This window comes from Epinephelus lanceolatus, chromosome 11 (assembly GCF_041903045.1).
Source record: "Epinephelus lanceolatus isolate andai-2023 chromosome 11, ASM4190304v1, whole genome shotgun sequence".
Classification (NCBI taxonomy): Eukaryota; Metazoa; Chordata; class Actinopteri; order Perciformes; family Serranidae; genus Epinephelus; species Epinephelus lanceolatus.
This window is the reverse complement of record NC_135744.1, coordinates 22132784-22153465: the sequence shown is the minus strand read 5'-3', so window position 1 is coordinate 22153465 and position 20682 is coordinate 22132784. Positions and strand designations below refer to the sequence as shown.

Here is a 20682-nt window from a genome sequence, read left to right as displayed (position 1 = left end):
CCAAGCCCTTAATTATACATAACTTTAAGCCTTAATTAAATGTAAACACGTTAGCTATGTAAAATCTACCCCCCGAACAGTTTCAATGAACTGGTAAATTAATTAATAGCCTTCTGCGACCCTGCATCCACATATAACATTACATTTTGGGTTTGCCACACCTTATACTTAATTTTACTTAACTTAGACCTGTTGTCCTTATTTGTGGACATTTTTGTGTGCCATCAAGTGGTAGCAAAGGCACAATACACTAATCCATGTGGGAATGAGATGGCAGCCATCTCTGCCAAGTCAAATTTTATGGTTAAGACGTTGTTTATTTACACTTACCTAATGTTTGTAGTTTTATATGGAATACAAATTTGACAAATTTTAGCAAAAGTAAGAAGCTAAGATGTTGTTATGTAGGACGCACTCGTTTAAAGACATTGGGACTTTATTATCGTCTTGTTTTAAACCATCAGGTCTTTGTTACTGTATTATCGTGTCATTTCACATAGGCCATTTAGGTGTTACAGACTGTTCCTACTGACAATAAGGACATTCCTGGCTCGAAATATAAAGCAAGGAAAATTTATATAATTGAATAAGTCTCGAGGCTCTTAGATTTGTTGCATTATTTTCAATTTTGCTTTGGCACAGTCATGTTTAGGAGTCGTGACTATGAAAAATAAACCAATTGTCCCCTTGTGTTTTCCCCAAACTACTTACTGTTCAAAGACAATGCTTAGTGTTTAATACTTATTAGATCCTACTAATCCCAAATAGCTAGGAGTAATTGAAAATGCATGCAAACAAAAGCTTGGGTCTCAGGAGGATAGAGACCAAAACTGTTTTTATGTACCAGGCTGCAAACATGGTTATTTCTGCTATAAGTTGGGCATTTTAACATGGGGGGTCTCTGGGGATTGACTTGCTTCTGGAGCCAGCCCCAAGTGGCCATTTAAGGAACTGCAGCTTTTGGCACTTCCATCTAGGTTTCAGTTTTCAGCCACAGAGGTTGCTGCTTGGTATTACTCCTGTGTGCCACTTTGATTGGACTCAGTATACTGCACTGACACCTGGCATAGAGGATTGTTTAATCACAACCCAGCTGCATAACTAATGTGGAATTAAATTATAGGCGAGGTGCACTGTCTGCCCAGCACGTAGATATCTGGCAACCGTTGCAGTTGTTTCAGTTCCAGTTTAGTGGCAAGATTACATTTCTGACTCCAAGTACAGATTCTCATCCACATCTTGTTAAGTATTTATTTACATCGGGAGTTTTCAAACTGTGAGGTGCGTGTCCCCAGGGGGGAGTGTGAGAGACATGAGGAGAAGATGCTGAGTGAGGTGAAAGGGACAGATGTAGCTGTAGGTGTTCTAAAAACAGTGGGAAGTTAGTTATTTTTGGCCTACTGGTTTGGTCCAATCACCAACACAATCAACAGTTGAAGCAGCAGCAATGGTTGTGACAAACAGTCAGAGGAGGCAATTACTAAACTTCAAAACTGTTAGCACACGGCTGTCGCAATTAGCATCAGAAATTGCACTTGTTCTCTGAGCTGTAACTCAGTCACATTTGAACACACACTACACACTTTTCTAGATTCAGTGTGACTTTAAATTAAGGAAAATATCATTATCTGCACTAGGGATGTCAATTTTGGTCAATATTGTTTTTGATAGCTCGGCACCCTCTAACCAGTAACCAACAGGTTCATTTTTAAGGAAAAAAACCCCCCCAAAACCCCAAAATGATGTGAATAGGCCTACATGAGACCTTTTCTTTCAGTCCGGTGCTCCATTGACTCAGAGAGCTTTAGCGCTGCATTTCAAAGTGCTACCCAGTTAGAGGTGGTGAAATTTTAATGTTTTGTGATGTAAAGCTAGCAGCTAGCTGCGTAAACACACACACAGCGCACATACTCGGGCGGAACATACGCGGAACGGACTCCGCAGAGGTCCGCGCAGACTCAAAGCGGACGTCCGCAAGGCCTGTGCGTGCAAAGCTCAGATTTTACGACTGCGCGGACTCCGCTCCGCGCACCAGTGACTGCTCGGCATGTATTTTTCACATCGCAGGGATTTTTCACGGACATTTTTACAGGAAACTACAACACAGAAGTGCGCTCGACTATGGAAGCCCGTTCCGCTTATAGTACACCTGAGTATGTTCGGGCCTTTAGCTAGCGGTGCTGCTCACTTAAGCAAAACCCCTTCAGCATTGTTAACTGGTGTTAGCACCACCAGTGGTGCTGACACTGCTAACAGTGCTAACAGAACTAAAGTGATGCTGAAGGGGGGGGGTTGCAGCTGAGCTGCTTACTCACTGGGCTACCTGGGGGAAGCTGGAGGCTGGCCACCAATGTTTCAACAGTAACACTGTTGGGTCAGGATGGCGTCCGCTGAATGAGCAGTGCCGCTACCTCGCTCCCACCTGACCTGGTGGGTGTGCAGTGCAGAGCAGCCAAGACTGACCATTGGAGACCATGTGGGCACTATGTTCCGGCATGTTTATGCTACTAACTGGCTGTCTGTCTCCCACCAGACCTGGGTGGTGCACAGTGCAGTTAACTGAAGAGTAGCAGAATTATGCAACAGACAGACATGCATCGCCGGTCAAAATTATTCTCAGCGGTTAACCAATCAAACATTCCTAATCTCCACTCATCATAAATAATTTGCATAGAAATCCGAGGTAAAAAGATGCTTCTTATAACTTCAGAACTTACCTGAGACTCAACATGTTTGTCAGTTTTCTTGATAATTGTCTGTTCCTCCATGGGAACACTGCAAACAGGAACTGGTGATAGCTCATTCTGCATACTTTCAGTGGTGCCAAATTCGGTGGAGATGCATGCCAAAATGTTGGTATTACACGTTTCTGCAAACCACAGATTCGTGATATTTGTACTGTGTTATGTAGCTGATACATTCTTCATGTTTCAACAGTGCTGTGATTAATGTGTGTTTAGGTTTAGGGACAAAAACCACTCTTCATGGCACTATCTCTGCTAGAAAAACAGGAACGAGTCACTCTGAAACACCCAAGTTTGGTGCCTAAGAAGCCACTGGAAACAAAGCAATGACCCACTAAATTACAGTTAGTTTTGTTGTTTGTTGGTCTCAAACCGGTGTGGTCCGCAGACTGCTGCAGTCTTACCTAGGTGCCACCCCATCCACCATCCCCTAAACCTCCAAAGTCAGCTCATGTACTATGTCATTTTAGTAATGCTGATATGATAAGTATGCGTGCACATGTAACTGTGTAATGCAGAGTTAGGGGGGCCCCAGACTTTGAAAACTAGATCTACATGAATACCTTTTGCAGATACCTTGTTGAAATGATCCTACAGGTGTCCTCGTAAGTTTGTTTGTTCTGACAAAAAGATTTTTACAGACCTCATTGGTGGCAGCATGTTCAAGAATTTCACTTTTAGATGTCTGATCAGATGAGATTTGGTTTTACGACAAAAGGAATAAGTTGAACTGACTCGAAGGAAGATGGCGTGCTGTCTCATGTCACAAAGCAGTCGATGCTTGCTGTGAGAAAGAGACCCGATCAGCATCGATGTGAAGGGAAGACAGTGAGATCAGGGCGGAGGGGGCTGCTGGCAGAGTTTCAAGGCCTCGTCTGGGAAAACGAGAGAGATGGTTGGTGGTGGTTGGTAGTCGAGAGCCTCAGATGTCATTAGCCATTTTCTTTTCCATGTATGTGACAAAATCCTCAAAGCGGAGGTGTGAGGGAGCTCGAGGAGAGACAAGGACTGTATTTTTGTGAGGTTGCTTTGGTGGATGTTTCACATCAACATATTTTAGTGAGATTTATATCATTCTTTTAACACTCTAATGCTCTTTTTATTTTATTTAACAACCTTATGACTATCATGGCGATGCAATCATCAGCTTAGCTTAAAAGAGCACAGCATTAAATTTGATGGAAAAATCAAAGGAAAAGAAATGGGTTTTTAAAGTTTGCTGACTTTATACTTTTATAATTGGCATTAAAACCACTTAAACAGCAAATTCAGTCACTTCTTTTCTTTTTTTAGAGGGTTTATGATTAAATTGAGTCACCGTTACTGCAAATGCACGTCTGATTTATTTGAAATAAATGTAATGAAAGTTTAGTAAATGAAGAATAAATCATTTAATCCTCCAACCAAGAGTAGATTAAGAAAAGTAATAAAGACAGCAACGGACAAACAGCAGAAACACACATGACAGTCGTGCAGAGAGATCTGTAATGCCATTACAGTTTCATCAGAAAGTGTAACATCTTGACATTGATTGGCGTTGATGGTCAGCTGTGTTCCCTTGTGATTTCTCTGTCACTCTGTTTCTCCACAGAGAGCCAACATCAAAGCTGAACATAAAACACAGGAGGAAGAGTTGTTTCGGAAGAAAGAGAAAACACACCGCTACGAGTTTATGGACTACGTGTCGACAAAAGCCAGAGAAGAAACAGTTTGCAGGCTTTGAAGGAGTCGTGTTGGGAAGAATAGTGCAAATGGTGCTGCAGCACCTCCTTCCCTGGCAGCCCCACTTCAAAAAGTAAGCATTGGTTCACTTATTCTTGATTTTGTCAATGCATTTAAGATATCTGAGCAGTTTCAACCTTTTAATATGTGATCAAACTATAGCAAAGTATTTTCTTTTGTATTTAAATGTATGACTAACTGATGCTCACTTGTATTATCTCTTTATGCTATTTTAAGCTTATAGCCTTACAGCGCTCCTTTTCTCAGAAAAATGGATGTCTGTGGACCTTTGAAAAACCCAGACAGTCCATTTATGACACATAATGTTTACCATACACTAGATGACTTTGAAAAGACTTAAAAGACTAAAATCTGATACACTGTCACATCTAAAAACAAGGTGAGTTTTTAGTCACATGCTACAAGATTTTGCAATGAAAAATTATGTTGTGCTGGTGGAAAATATCATGCCAAACTCCCTTTTAGAAATATGACATATTAACAATTATTTACATAATAATAATAATGCTAATAATAATCTTTATTTATATGGCATCTTTCAAAACACAGTTACAACGTGGCGTAAAATAAAACCAAACACATTTGAAACACAAGGAGAATATAACAAATAACACGTCATAAAATGTCACCAAAGTAAAAGATAAAATAAGGAAGGCCAAAACTAAAATCAAGATGATAAATGGGAAATAAAATCAATAAGATAGCAATAAAATAGACAGACAGCTCAAATAAACTCAGGATATGCTTTCTGATAGATGTATGATTTTAGGAGAGACTTAAACGAAGCCAGTGACTCAGACAACCTGATATCCTCAGGCAGGTCATTCCAGAGCTTTAGGGCCCTGATTGCTTCAAAAGATAGTTTCAAAAACTAAGATTTCTCACTTAAATAAGAGCTGATTGGTGGATCAGACTAAATTAAACACAGACTCTTCTTCTCACCACAACTACACCGGTTTCTCCTCCTTTTCCCCAGAACAAGAGAAATGAGACTTGTTCACTAATTGCGCCTCCCCTGGAGTCCTCTCCATGTTTACTGTCTACCCAGCTTACTGCCGGAGAGAGCACAGCTATTGATTGTTGTTCAAGCCACTGAACTTCACCATTTGCATGAGCCAAGACTACAAACGTGCAATAATATTGAATATGTTCGATTTTATCGGAATGCCAGGACGAGAAAAAGATTGGATTTAGGGGCGTCTACTGGCAATGGTTCATAATATTCACAGCTATGTTTTCATTAGTTTATAATCACCTGAAAATAAGAATCGTGTGTTTTTGTTACATAAGAATAAGAATGAGGTTTATATCTACATATGGAGCGGTTCCTTTACCATGGAGGGTGCCATGTTCTGCTACAGTAGCCCAGAACAGACAAACCAAACACTTAAACCAAGCGATTGGGTTCATGGGAGCGAGTCACAACTCTAGCAAAACTCTCATGATTATATTCTGACATTGGAAATTTGTCTGTGACAGTGGAATCTCTTGACAAAGTCATTTGATGTAAGGCTGGCGTAACAGTGTTCTGAAGATATTTCCCAAGTCTCCTAAGACTCTTAGGTCCAACTGGATGAAAAATAGTCTGTCTTCTGCACGCTTTCCTAAGTTGTGTCTCTTTTCCTCCAATCCAAACAAAGATTCATCTATCCATCCATTTTCGTAACCGCTTATCCTCTTGAGGGTCCCGGGGGGGCTGGAGCCTATCCCAGCTGACACTGGGTGAGAGGCAGGGTACACCCTGGACAGGTCGCCAGACTATCACAGGGCTGACACATAGAGTCAGGCAACCTTTCACACTCAAGGCCAATTTAGAGTCTCCAATTAACCTGCATGTCTTTGGACTGTGGGAGGAAGCTGGAGTACCCAGAGAAAACCCACGCAGACACGGGGGGGGACATGCAAACTCTTCACAGAAGGGCTCCCTCCTGGGATTGAACGAGGAACCCTCTTGAGGCGACAGTGCTAACCACTACATCACCGTGCCGCCCCCAAACAAAGATGGTAACTGAAGATGACATATATCTCTTCGTTCATTTTTGGACAAGAACTCCAATTTTTATGAACACTTATACCGGAATATTCCACCTCTTGCCCCCAGGCTAAACAAGCTCTGGTCGGATAAGTGCTTTTCTAGTATATAACCAGTATAACACCAGATCCATGCACTGCCATCTGGGCGTAACCCTACACCTCCTAGCTCTGTCCCACTTACAACTAAAGACAAAACAAAATGGCATGGTTGTTGCAAAATAAACCTGAGAAACCTGAGGCTGTGCCTTCTTTGAAGACCTGGCCAGCAGAAATTGGCAACTTGTTTTTTTTTTCCGAACAGTAACTTTATTGATTTTCAACAACAATAAACAAAGACATACACACATCCACATATACACAAACAAGCAAAAGAAAAGAACACCAGAACAAAATCTTGGTACAACCACAGAGTATTTAACACACACACGTAATCCACCCCTGACCCCAAAAGTATGAATTTCAAGATAAATGAATAAATAAGATAGAATGAATAAAAAAGAATTAAATGAATAAATGAGAGAGGAGGGTAAATAAATAAATGAAAATAAGAGGGAGAAGACCATTATAAATTACAGGTTGAGGATCATGCAATACAACACACTTCAGTTTAAGTACAGGTTATATTAATGTACACATTTTGACAACAATTAACAAGAAAAAAAAGAAAACTTTCCATTCTGTAGTTGGTGCCGACTGCTCTGCTTAACGCACTACTTTGTATCCTATAAGAGCATGTTTGTGGCTCTGTTGCTTGGTTACAAAACAGCAAATCCTAAAAAAAATACCAATATATTGACAGTTCTTTCCAATGTTTTAGATTTTCGTAAAAAATAATTTGTTAATATTTTTGCTTGTGTTTTACAAGAGGAGCGAGGACACGTGGATTTTGTACAGCAAATGTAATTTCATTCAGATGATTAGAGGAGTTTCTTGGATTCTGTAAATACCTTCAGACTTTGAGTGTTGTTTCAAGATCATCTTAGTTTTTCAAAGACGGGTGAGTAATTATTTTTCAGAGAAACGGAAGCTTAGCGCTGCTTCTCAAATGAATGAACTTGACTATTTTAACCTTATCTAACCTTTGAAATGGGATCAAAATTTCAATTAGCCTACAACAGAATCACTTTTATAAAATGCACCAAATGCAATACACTTACTGAAACTGTCTCTGTATATTTTTATATAAAAAAAGACTCTCATTCACCTGGAAAAGCTGAAAGTTACAGGACCTTAAAACTGTAGCAAACAGAAACCAAGCTTGGGGAGCACCTTGACTGTACCACCTTCTCAAATGGTGGCAGTAATTACATAAGAGATAAATGAAGCCATTAAACAAACTAACACTTATCAACGGTTAACAGTGGGCAATAAAGCTCGATTATCCCCCTCATTTTCTCCTTTTGGGCAGGAGGCCAAAGTAAGCAATCAGTAAAGGTTGCACTAAAAGCCAACACCCATTAATGAAAGATACTAACTCCATGACTGCCTCAATTTGTTTTTCGGTTCCAAAGCCAACAGATTTCCGTCCAGAGGGCAAGATTTTGTACTGGTTTCCAAATATAAGCTGAGATTCTGAGAGGAAGGTGACATTACATTTAATAATAATAATTTCCACAGCTTCTCAGTCAGCAGAAATATTATCTGTTCAGTGTTTTGAAGCCAGTCTGACCAGATTTCAGGGGTGAAAGTGAGATCATGTGGAGTCATGAGAGAGTGAAGAGTTCTGGACGACTGTGTGAAGTGTCCTGGGATTCAAAGCAACTTTTGCTTGAGATCTGAACACTCCCACAGCTGATGTTTCATGCAGGAGAATCCCACACACACACACGCACTAAGAACTCAAAAGTCAAGGATCTTTTCTGAGCCCCGGAGGCGGCCTGTATCTATTTATCCACTGAGATTTCTCATATGGTGAAAGACAAACGTATGCAGCTCTGAACACACAAACAAAAGCCTACATAAATGCACTAGTGCTTTAAAACCACAGCTACAGGTACATCTCACAAGGAAACATTTCCTCATGTTTAATTTAAGTACATTTATTCAGCGGCTCCATAATTATTTGTTGCAAAGCTGCGTTGCTGTGGACGAACAAGATTTCATTAGATAAAAGTAGATTTTACAACCAGAATAAATGCTGGCATTGTACGTTTCTGCAAACCCCAGATACATGACATTTGTATGTTATTATGTAGCCCGTACATTTCTTTATGTTTCAACAACACTGTGGTTAACGTGATGTTAGGTTTAGGAACCAAAACCACTCGGTTATGGTTGGGATGAGATCATGTATGGTGCAAAATACCCACTTTTGGTGGCATGATCTTTGCTGGAAACACAGCAATGTCTCAATAACAACACATCCTCTTTTCATAGCACTATCCCTGCAGAAATCGCAGGGATGGCTCAGTAAAACCAACAGCTTTAGTGGCACTATCCCGGCATGAAACACAGCGGCACTATCTTTGCAGAACATGCAGTGATAGCTTGATAAAAAAAAAAAAATGCTGCTTTTTGTGGCACTATCCCCGTTGATAATGCTAAAAACACCCACAGCTGTTGGCTACAAAGCTGCTGGAAACGCAGTGATGACTCTCTAAAATAGAACCACTTTTCATGGCACTATCCTGGCAGAAACTGCAGTGATGATTTGGTAAAAAGTAACTGCTTTTTGTGGCACTATCCCTGTTAATAGCGCTAAAAAACACCCAAGTGTGTTGGCTGAAGATCCGCTGGAAACACAGTGATGGCTCAGAACAAAAACATATACTTTTTGTGACACTATCATGGCAAAAGAGGCAGCAATAGCTTAGTAAAAAACAACCACTTTTTCTCGGCACTATCTTTGCAGAAAATGCAGCGATAGCTTGGTAAAAAAAAAAACTGCCGCTTTGTGTGGCACTATGTTCGGTGGAAACGCAAAAAACACCCAAGTTTGTTGGCTACAAAGCCGCTGGAAACGCAGTGATGACTCACTAAAATACAACTGCTTTTCATGGTACTATCCTAGTAGAAAGTGCAGGGTTGACTTGGTATAAAAAATTGCTTTTTGTGGCACTATCCCCGTTGATAACGCTAAAAACACCCACAGTTGTTGGCTACAAAGCTGCTGGAAACACAGGGATGACTCTCTAAAATAGAACCACTTTTCATGGCACTATCCTGGCAGAAACTGCAGTGATGATTTGGTAAAAAGTAATTGCTTTTTGTGGCACTATCCCCATTAGTAATGCTAAAGAACACCCACAGTTGTTGGCTGAAGATCCGCTGGAAACACAGCGATGGCTCAGAACAAAAACAACCACTTTTTTGACATGATCCTGTTGGCTTAAACGCCTGTGGAAATGCAGTAACGCCTTGCTAAAAAACAATTGGTTTGTTGATTGTTGGTCTCATACAGTGGTCTGCAGCTTGACTTGATGTCTTGCCTAGGTGTCCCCACTACATCACGTTATAAATGTTGATATGATGCATATATGGTATTTGAAACATACAAATGTAATGTATCTGTGGTTTGCTGATACGTAGGCTACAATGTGAATGTTTTTTTTCTGGTGACTGGGCTGAGATTTGAACAGGATGGTATTTGTTATTTCAATCAGTCAAAAGACAGTGAGTATTTTCTTTAGATTTCTGTTGGAACAATATAAAGTTTAAACTGTTTAAAATGGGATTAAGCAAATGTTGCATGAAGAGAGTGTTATACGGAGGAGGGAAAGAGAGAGACGCTGCTACAGATTGAATACTATGGAACAGAATATGCAGAAAAAGAACAAAATCGCAAATGGAAAGACGGAAACATTAAATTTAATCAATACAGATGATTTTTTTCATTTGTGAATGCAACACGAACAGGTGACAGGCCAGACAAAAGTGAAAGGAAGATGTGATTGTAAAAGAAGGTGTGATGATGAAGCAGAAGAAAACTGGGTCTCAGTCTGCTGCCTCATCGTCCCACAAGCCGCATACACTGGAGGGGAGGAATTATGGCAGGGAGAGCGAGCAGAAAAACCTGTTTCTTCTAACTATATAAAAAAAAAACAGAACTGCTTTTGTTCAATCGATGCAGACTGAAATTGAGTCGTCCAGGCAGTGTGTACGAAGACGTGCACAAACATGTTTTGATTTTGGGAAGTACAGTGTGGGATTTGATGTGTAAATTGTGATGTGGAGGGTGCAGATGAGAATGTGAGGATCCAAGTAGCCGGCAGGGAGGTGAGTAATACAGTAGATTGGGAGCAGCAGGCTGAGATCACGGCACCACAACATGTGATGGAAACTGGCCTATGATCTGCTTGTACTTTCTATTTTGGTGAATTTGGATTGAAATGTTCTTGTGGCCAAGGACAAGTCGAATTGAATTGTTTCCATGAATAGTCACAAAGTCAAAAACTATATTAGGCTGGAAGAATATGCACAGTATAACTGAGAAGTTAAGCCAAAATCATACTTGACACAATTTGCAGTGGAAATGGTCTTGCTACATCTGTGTCACTGAAAAGCAACAGATTACTGAGCCTTTTTTTAATATCGTGCATCCCTATAAGGAACTAATTACAGTTCCTTATAGGGATGCACGATATTGGATTTTTTGCCGATATCCGATATACCGATATAGGACAACTCATTTTTCCAATGACCAATACCGATATCGATATACCCCCTTTTTTCCCCACCTACTTTTAGTGATCATAAAGTCTCTCCTGTCGTAGAGTTAACATCATATTACACATGCATGCTCTTATCATGACGGCCCACCAGCAGATACAGACATGAAATACAATACTTTTCAATGTATGTTATATTCATTCATTGTGCAAAATAAGAAAAAGCATGTTGGCTGATTCATTTTAAAGCCAATATCAGCTGATACTGATGATGTACATTATCACGCATCCCTAGTTCCTTCAGTCTAGCGAGTTGACAGTTCTTTGTGATATCAGGCAAAGATCAGTATTTAGAAGTTTTAAAAATCTAATAATGATATATAGGCCAATAGTACATGATTTTTTTTTACATAAACACATGGCGGCATGGTACAGTGGTCAGCATTGTACAGTGGTCAGCATTGTCGCCAGTACAGTGGTCAGCATTGTCGCCTCAAGGGTTCCTAGTTCGAACCCAGGGTGGGGGATCCCTTCTGTGCAGAGTTTGCATGTTCTGTCCGTGGCAGTGTGGGGTTTTCTCCGAGTACTCCAGCTTCCTCCCACAGTCCAAAGACATGCAGGTTAATTGGTGACTCTAAATTGTCCGTAGGTGTGAATGTGAGTGTGAATGGTTGTCTGTCTCTATGTGTCAGCCCTGTGATAGTCTGGTGACCTGTCCAGGGTGTACCCTGCCTCTCGCCCAATGTCAGCTGGGATAGACTCCAGCTCCCCCGCGACCTCTAACAGGATTAGCGGTTATGGAAGACGAATGAATAAATTAACTTAACATAACTAGAAAAGTGCACACAGTAGAGTGCGGATCTCCACCAGGTCTGTCTGGGGGCATGTTGGTGGGGAGCAGGGAGTGCAGGGTAGGCTGTGTGTCCATTGCGTATGCATGACAGTAGTGGAATTAATCTCACTCAGTTGTCCCTTCTGGATCCCTTACAGTCATCAAAGATAACAAAAACGTGGATTTATACATCGGTCTTGTCAAATTTTTTTAACATATTGGGTGTGGAATTAATCTGCAGATGCTCCGGATCAAAATGAGGCCAAACTTTTCTACGGATGTCAGTTTTTGAACCTCTACAAAGGTCAAAATGTGTCCTGCAGCAGACACTAGGGCTTGTTGTTGGCAAATTGGCAATGCAGATGGTGAGATGGTGAACTGAGGCCAGATGACATGTAATGTATAGATCCTCTTCGTCATAAACAATCAAACCAGCAGATTTTTTTTGCTAGTGAGCCATAACTATTCCAAAAGCACGTTTAAATTGTGAAAGATATAAGCCAACTTTCAAATATCAAATCTAATTCTGTCCAGCATCAGCGCTGTGTCATCATCACATTCCCCTCAGAGCGCAGAGGAGATGGCCGGACTGCATGCTGTTGACAATCATGGTCATATGTGTGGGACACCGCAGCTGTTGAAATGCACACAAATAGCATTCAATAATCCAAGAACAGAGCGTCAACAGTGTGCAGTAATAAGTTCCAGTACTGTCCATATATCACCAAATACGACTCTAGTTATTGTGTGTAAAATGGCTGCAGTGACCACAACTGTGCTGTCACTGGAGACACAGCCACACACTCTGCATACTCCAGTCACCTTACGTACATCTTCACCACCTGCACATGCGGATTAGGTAAATTGTCTGGAAATAAAGCCAGTGACAGCTCTAGCCTCTCGCACAGTCATTACACTCCATATCCTCATTATGAGTCCTCATCAAAATGCAGACTGAGTTCACCGTAACAATACTTAAATAAATAAATTGTGTTTACCCATTAAACTTACATTTTCAAATGATATCACAGGGTCGGGTACACCACTGATTGTCCCGATCATTTTGGCAAGGTGTGAAGCAATCAGGCTGATTGCTATAAACATATAAATACTGTGGTGACACTCGGTTGTTGCCGTGATTCACTGTAAAGAACCATTTATCATCAGACACATTTGTATGCATCTACAGTCAGATACTTTGCATTGACCATTTATGGTTGAATATGGGTGTGTAGAGGGTGGGATATGAGGCTGAGCCACGTGCGGACAACTCCAAGTTGATTTGGGATTTGTAAGAAGAACTTGCAGGCATACGCACAGTTTTATAAATCAGATTTTTTTTTTTGTGTTGCCTTTTTGTTATCATGCTATCATGTACACTTTTAGCATGGATCATGCATGCTGGTTTATAAATGAGATCCCAGGACATTTACGGTTCAGCTTGCCAGTACACTCTGAGCAACGACAAAGTAGGTTAAGGTGCCACCATATCAATGGTCCAACGGCCCAAAATTCCGAAGCCCTGCTACTCCGCAAAAAGTGCCACTGAATTAAAACTCCATTTCTCCAAGAGCCTGTTATCCCCCCAAAAACGCCCATTTCTTCGAAGTTACATTTCTCCGAAAATACACACTCCCTGCAGTTAATTTCAGTTTCCCAGCGGTGTTTGAGACACTGATCGCAGGCGTTTTTACTGACCCTTTGCAGCATTTCCAGTGATGTTTGAATCACTGATCCTGGGTGTTTTTACTGACCAATCACGGCATTTCTAGCAGTGTTTGAGCCACTGGTTCTGGGTGTTTTTAACTGACCCTTTGCAGCATTTCCAGCAACGTTTGAACAGTAGATTTGTTTTTACTCACTCTTTGTGGCATTTCCAGTGATGTTTGAACCACAGATCTTACTGACCCTTCACAGTAATTCCAAGAACATTTGAGCCACAGATCCTGGGCGTTTTTCCGAACTCTTCATGATGTTTCAAGCGAAATATGAACCACAGATCCCAGGTATTTTTACTGACCCTTCACAGCATTTCCAGCGACATTTGAACCACCAATCTTAGGTGTTTTTACTGACCCTTCATGTCATTTTTACTGACGTTTGAACCACCGATCCCAGGAGTTTTTACTGGCTCTTTGCGCAGTTTCTCAGCGACATTTCAACCCCCAGTCCTAGGTGTTTTTACTCACCTTTAGCGCTGTTTCCAGCAACCTTTGAACCACCTTTCCCGGGTGTTTTTGCTGACCCTTAACAGCGTTCCAACTGACGTTGGAACCACTGATCCCGAGTGTTTTTACTGACTCTTAGGGCGTTTCCAGCGACGCTTGAAGCACCGATCCCAGGTGTTTTTACTGATCCATCACTGCATTTCCAGCGGTGTTTGAACCACCAGTCCTTGGTGTTTTTGCCAACCTTTTTGGCGTTTCTCAGTGGTGTTTCTCAGAAGCATTTGAGCCTCTGATCCTGCATGTTAATCAGTCCCTCACAGTGTTTCCCAGCGGGGTTTGAGCCACTGAACCCAGGTGTTTTTCACCAACCCATCCCTGCTTTTACAGCAACTTTTGTGCCATCAAATGTGGGTGTTCTAAGCTAAAATATGATCTTTTCCTAGTCATAATGAAGTGTTTTTTGTTCCAAAACCAAACTACACATTCACCACAGTGTTGTTGAAAAATGGAACGTATTTACAGAGATATACAAGTCGAAATTTTTTTGTGGTGATCAGGGTGTCTAAGTGCAGGGAGAGTAAATTTTTAAAAGCAAGGAGCATTGTTTTTGGGATAACAGACTTTTGGAAAAATGAGCTTCCAGTCCAATGGGACATTCCTTGGGCTAATAAAGCTTTAGAATTGTGGGCCATCAGAACAATGAGCAGACCCTGTAATGGTGACATAGTTTCTAAGTAACCTCAAACTTATTTTAGCATTTCTGTGCTGCCATTTCTTGTTACCTTTCGCCGACATATACACCAGTGCTGATATATCTGCAATAAGCTAATATGAGCCAATGTATCGGTCTACCTCTATATACAAACAATAAATCAAGCTTTACTATAAAAACCTCTGTATGAAATGCCATATACAATTACATTTTCATTTTCCTAGGGAAAAAAACAAACAAAAAAACAAATTTCTTCAGTGGTCATTGTGATTACAACATCCACTCTGTGACAGCTGCCTGCCAGAAACCGAAGTCAAGACATAAATGCAAACAAAATAACACTGTCTGGCTCTTCTGATAGAAAAAGTGCATAGAATGTTAACTTACCTTTTAATGTGAACATGTCCATCATTTTCATGCAGACACAGAAAACAAAAACACAGACCTGATGTGAAAAAGCACAATTTGAGTTCCTGTCGGGGAAAATGATTGTTAACTTTATTCTTGAATAAATAAGTAAAAGGGCAACTGCATCTTCTCATTGAACACTGATAAATAAAAGACAGCCAGAAATTCAAGAATATAAAATACATGAATAAATTACGTTAAAAACAAAAAAAGATGAAAGACGTGTTTTGTGCTTGATCTTTAAAAGGTGCTTCAACTAGCAGCTGCTACATGACAGAGACGGTTAGCAGCATCAAGTGATCAGTTTACACTCAAATACAGGGTCATATCATTTTAGCAGTGGTGAGGTGGTTTGCAGGCGTTTTCAGTAGCTCTTGGACCTCCAGTATGGCTGGCAGGCATAACCTGATAGCCCTGTAAAGGTGCAGAAACAGAGAAGGTTTCACTGATGTTATCTTTTTCTTTTTCTGTTTTTTTTTTTTTTTTTTTGGTCAGATGTGGGTTAATTTTCACCCTGAGAGCCTTGTCATGTGACTCGGCTGCCACGGCCTCCCACAGCCTTGTATTTATATTGCTACTTGTCAGGGTTGAATTCAAATTTAACCAATTAAGCTAACAGACCTCCCTCTCTCCTTTTCTCACAAATAAAAAAATCCAATCAGACTCCTAGTTGAAGCGTGACAACCACAGCCTGACTCCTTGACTTTAAGGCGGAAGATAAATTTGCCTTTATAAGTCCCATTTATAATGATCAAGTACGTTTTCTCAAAACGGAGAAGCCAGACTCTTCACCAGAATAAACTGTTTCCTCTATTTTATGCAGCACCAACATTACTGGAAAAACCAGCAACATTAAAAGCAGGGCAAATGATACGAGGAGCCGGCGAGGCATTGATCAAAGACTGTGTTATGACCACTGACGCAGACTGACACATCTAAAGTTTATTTACTAGCTGGTCTGCCAAGTTCGTGCTATTGAACTGTACCATCCACCAGTGTGGCAGAGCAGCAAATCTCCCATTAAATATCAAAACCTTTATTTTGATTGCTTCATAGATGAACTCAAAAAGCATATAGGTCATTTAAAAAAATCTAATTAGCAAACAAAAGCAGGGAAATAACAGCTGGAGAACATTACAGTAGTTTGATAATCAGAAAGGCAATTTGAAGGTTGAAGTTCAGCTTCTGTTTTTAAATAAAGCATTTTGTAAAATATAAAAGTACAGTGTAAATTTGCACAGTAAAACACAATATTAAAATACTGAAATTAGAATAAAACAATTAGGCAATAAAAGTTGCACCAAAGGAAGAAATAAAAAAGAGTTTTTTAGATATTTTTTATATTACCATGCTGATGTCATGTTTACCATGTACACCATCTTAGGTCAGTGTGTTAGCATGCTAACATTTGCTAATTAGCATTAAACACAAAGTACAACAGAGGCTAATTGGAATTCTATTAGTTTTTGGTCACTGATTAACATATTGGACCTGGCAATTATTGAGATAATTAAGTCTGGTGCAAAGTGGTAGACTAACCACCCGACGATCAACATTGCCATCCATAGAGCTAAGTGTGGGTGATACATCGTTAGAAATGTGTCCACCTATAGGGATTTGTCAATACCGTCTCTAACGTGGGAGCTATTTGGGGCAGGCCATGTATGTACAAAAAGAACTGGATACAGTGATCAAGGTGAAACCCTGTGCAGAAAGTCGTCAAAAAAGAAGCCAAAAAATTTAAACTGCCATGTATAAAATTGCCTGCATGACCGGTGCTGCTTCTGCACTGTATGGCCCATAGAGCAGCCAAACTAGCTACTGCTGCTTAGCCCGCTAATTTCGATGGGGATAACATGGTTAAATCATGCCACTCTTACAGACTTTCCAAATGCCATCTGACTGAATGGATCAAATTCTGATATTGATATGAGGTTGTGACACTCAAAAAATTGTATCCACTGATTTACAGCCATGTATGTCTATGGGAAAAAAATCTTTTCGGGCAACATGGCATCATGTGATGGATGTAATTACGCCGTTTACCTCACACGATAACTTATGACCCCCAGGAAGCCTGCCGGGCTTTCAAGTCAATTTTCCTAGTGGCCAGACTGTGGAATTACAACTTTCAGGTCAATCACTTGATGCCATGGAGCCCAAGAGAACTTCTTCTTGTGAGTTTATTGTGAAAGGGACGTCTGTAAATCAGTTGCTACATTTTTCTGAGCATCACAGTGTTTTATTCGGGCTGATAACATTTTGAAAGTCTATAAGAGCCGCACAGTCAAATAAATTAATCCCAATTCAAGTTAGCGGAGAGCTAAACTGGAAGTTAGTTTGCATGTGGCGCTGAGCAACTATTTTAGGAAAATACGGGGCTCCACCTCCAACGCTGTATCCAGTTCTCTTTATATATCCATACAGTAATGTGATTTGGGCAGGCATTCAGGAAGAGAAGTGGAAAAGTGGTAAATATAGACACCTGTAACACTTGATTGTTCTCAGGAATCTTAGAGCTTCCATTTTAAAATAATTTTAGTTATACTGTGTTAGTTTTTTTGTTTGTATGGAGGTTCCAAATAAAAGAAGAAAATAAAAGAAGTGTCGTATGGCTATTTTAATTTCTTAATTTAAGTATCATGATATATGCAGTTACTGTGATATAAAATTACATATACCTTGATAGAAGATATCAGCCACATGCCCACCCTGTGACAATTATTAAGAAAAACAATTTTGTAATAAAACTATTTAGGTTAGTTCAGTGACTGATTCTGTTATTACATTTTAACAATAACCCCCCCTCACCCAAAACCCTGTCAGCATCATGTAAGATTTATCCCTACCTTTGCACACAATGCGGGAGCATATTGTTGCTAGGAGCTGTGGCCCTTTTGTTAATACTGAAAGGATTTACCTGTAATCTGGCTGTCTGGAGGAAAAAACATCAGGCCAAGAGAATTTAGCAGCAGCTGCAGTGGAGAGGACAGGGAATTAGACTGGTGCCACGACGGAACATATTATAGTGCTGTAAAGATAAAACATGTTATAGTGCTTTAGTGCTATATATCAAGTCACGCCAAGGCCCTGTGAGCCGCACACCCACCAGCAAACAAAAACCCCCAAGATGAAGGTTCATCCCCTGCTGTGAATTATGTGAAGCACTCCACTGCTGCGGCACTATCTCTATTACTCTGCTACAGCATTATTTTCAAAGCAATACTGAGTAAAGTACACAATATGAACTGTCAATTTGCCGGGCCAATATTGATTTGTATTGTTATTCTTTCATATCTCTATGGATACTGGATGCAAACATGAAGAGTCTCTCGTAATCGCACAGTTAAATATGTGCAATGGAAGAATGACCTGGTTTTAGTCTTGGATCCAGATCCAATTTTACATGTGCAACATATAATTTATTAGAAACGGAATTTAATCTGTGGTTTGTTTGTACATGTAATTGAAGAATTTAATCTCTTGGTGGAGTTTTTTCTTTAATACTTAATCCATCTTAACACCACAGAAAATTCAGGTCTTTCCCACTCGAGTGGTAATATAGACTATATGACAAAAATAAGACAACTTATTTCATCCGGAAACACAAATCTTTATATGTGTCACATACCCTGGGTCTTTGTGTCAGCAGTTCAGATGAGAAACTGCTGAGTACAAATCCAATCACTCCTTCATGCCAGGAAATTGGTGCATAAACCAAGAAAAAAAACTGAGTTAGTACGGGGGCGAAGAAATCCATTACTTATTCAGCCTTTAACATGTTATTCAATCTGCCTCTATAGCATATTCACATGGCATGTTTTCAAAGAGGAGGAGATGATAAGAGATTTAAAAAGGATTTTAATGCATTGGGCGCATCAAATAATTCATGATTCTAATTTATTATGAGCCACAAACGCAGGGACTCATTTGGTTTGAATGTGATATGTGAGGCGATGAATACAGATGGCTTTATTCAAAACACTTGAACATCATTTGGGATGATGACAGTGGTGTCTGTTTATTTTACATAAAAGTGACAATGACGATGTTTATATGCAGAGAATATTGTGTTTTTTGGACTTATTCAGAAAAAGGCAGCGTTCCTACTAAGTTGTTTACTTGGTTAATACAAATGAGTTTCACTAATATTCCTGTTTACATGCAGACTGGGAGTAGTGTGACTAAACATGTCGTTCATCATGTCAAAACCTGGAAAAGCGGAACTGCGTGACTCAAATGTGTCTTTTGCTTCTTTGCTTCAAAATAGGCTTTTTTCAAAGTTTTTCATGGGTGTCGGCCTTGTTGGACCGTACGAACACAGTCTCCCTCTTTCATTCTTTAAACCACGTTCTTTTAGGGACAGTCTTGTGATATTTGTGCATAGCCAAAATCCTGTTGATATCCAAGTTTTTCACAACCTTTAAAGGGAAATTTCGGTTTATTTCAACCTGTCTCCTATCGTCCTAAATTTGTTTCAAGTGACTAGTGACATAGAAATAATAGTTAGCATGTTAGCCGTTAGCCTAGATACAGCCGGGGCGCATAATAGCGTCAGACCTGTTAAAATGTAAGTGAACGGACAACCTTCAAGTGCAAAGTTAGTCCACTAAACGAGCTTTTTTCCACAAAGACCGCCTCATATTGTTAGGATTAATGTCAGAGAACATATAGAAAATGACATGTAAACATGATGTCTTACCTTACCAGTGTGCTGCCATGTTTGTCTACCATTTAGCTCTGCTTTCCAAAGCACGGCCGAAATATATCTCGCCAGCTCTAGATAAAGCCCAGCTGGATGCTACTCCATGTAGAGGTGTCTCGTCCTCGGTCACATCCAGACCTTAAAAATAAGGCTGCAACCGCTCCCATTCCTTGCAACAGAGGCATTCCTCTTCTGTGGGCACTGGGGCACAGCATTCACAGGTACACCACCAATCTCCAGAGCTACGCAGCCTTGCAGCAGCCATTCCTCCTCTCGTCCTCTACCTGTTGCGCTTCTCTCTCTTCTCCTCCTTTCTTCAACTTCACAAAGCTCTTCGTCAGTGTATTCTGGCTCAAATAAATAACTAAGGGTGGCCATCAGACTCTGCAAAATCAAATTCCTCCTCCACAAAGTCGAAGTCTGGCAAAAAGTCAGCCATTATTCTATAAATCTTTCATAAAATAAATGAATGAACTTTTCAGGCTACTGTCCGGTTCTGCCTTCCAGCTGTTGCTGCTTGTTCTCGTGAGATTTCAGGCACGGTATGAGATCGCTGCTTGTTCTCGCGATATTTCGGCAGCGCTTTGGAAAGCAGAGCTACACTGTAAACAACAAACATGGCACCACACCGGTCACCGGTCAGTGGCCTTCAGCGTCATACACTATTTTTTACACTCCGGCTAATTACAGTAGTGTAAAGAGTGGACAAGTCTGCCTAGTGCGGGTAGG

General features: G+C 40.4%; 1 protein-coding gene across 2 annotated transcripts in view; it reads left to right on the top strand.

Moving 5' to 3' along the window:
* Window positions 1–20682, top strand: part of flrt1a (fibronectin leucine rich transmembrane protein 1a) — a 77243-nt gene that overhangs the window by 44707 nt on the left and 11854 nt on the right. For both annotated transcript variants that reach the window (XM_033635788.2, XM_033635780.2), the window contains exon 2: window positions 4336–4539. The gene's annotated coding sequence lies outside the window, so the exon portion shown is untranslated. The remainder of the gene's footprint in view (window positions 1–4335; window positions 4540–20682) is intronic.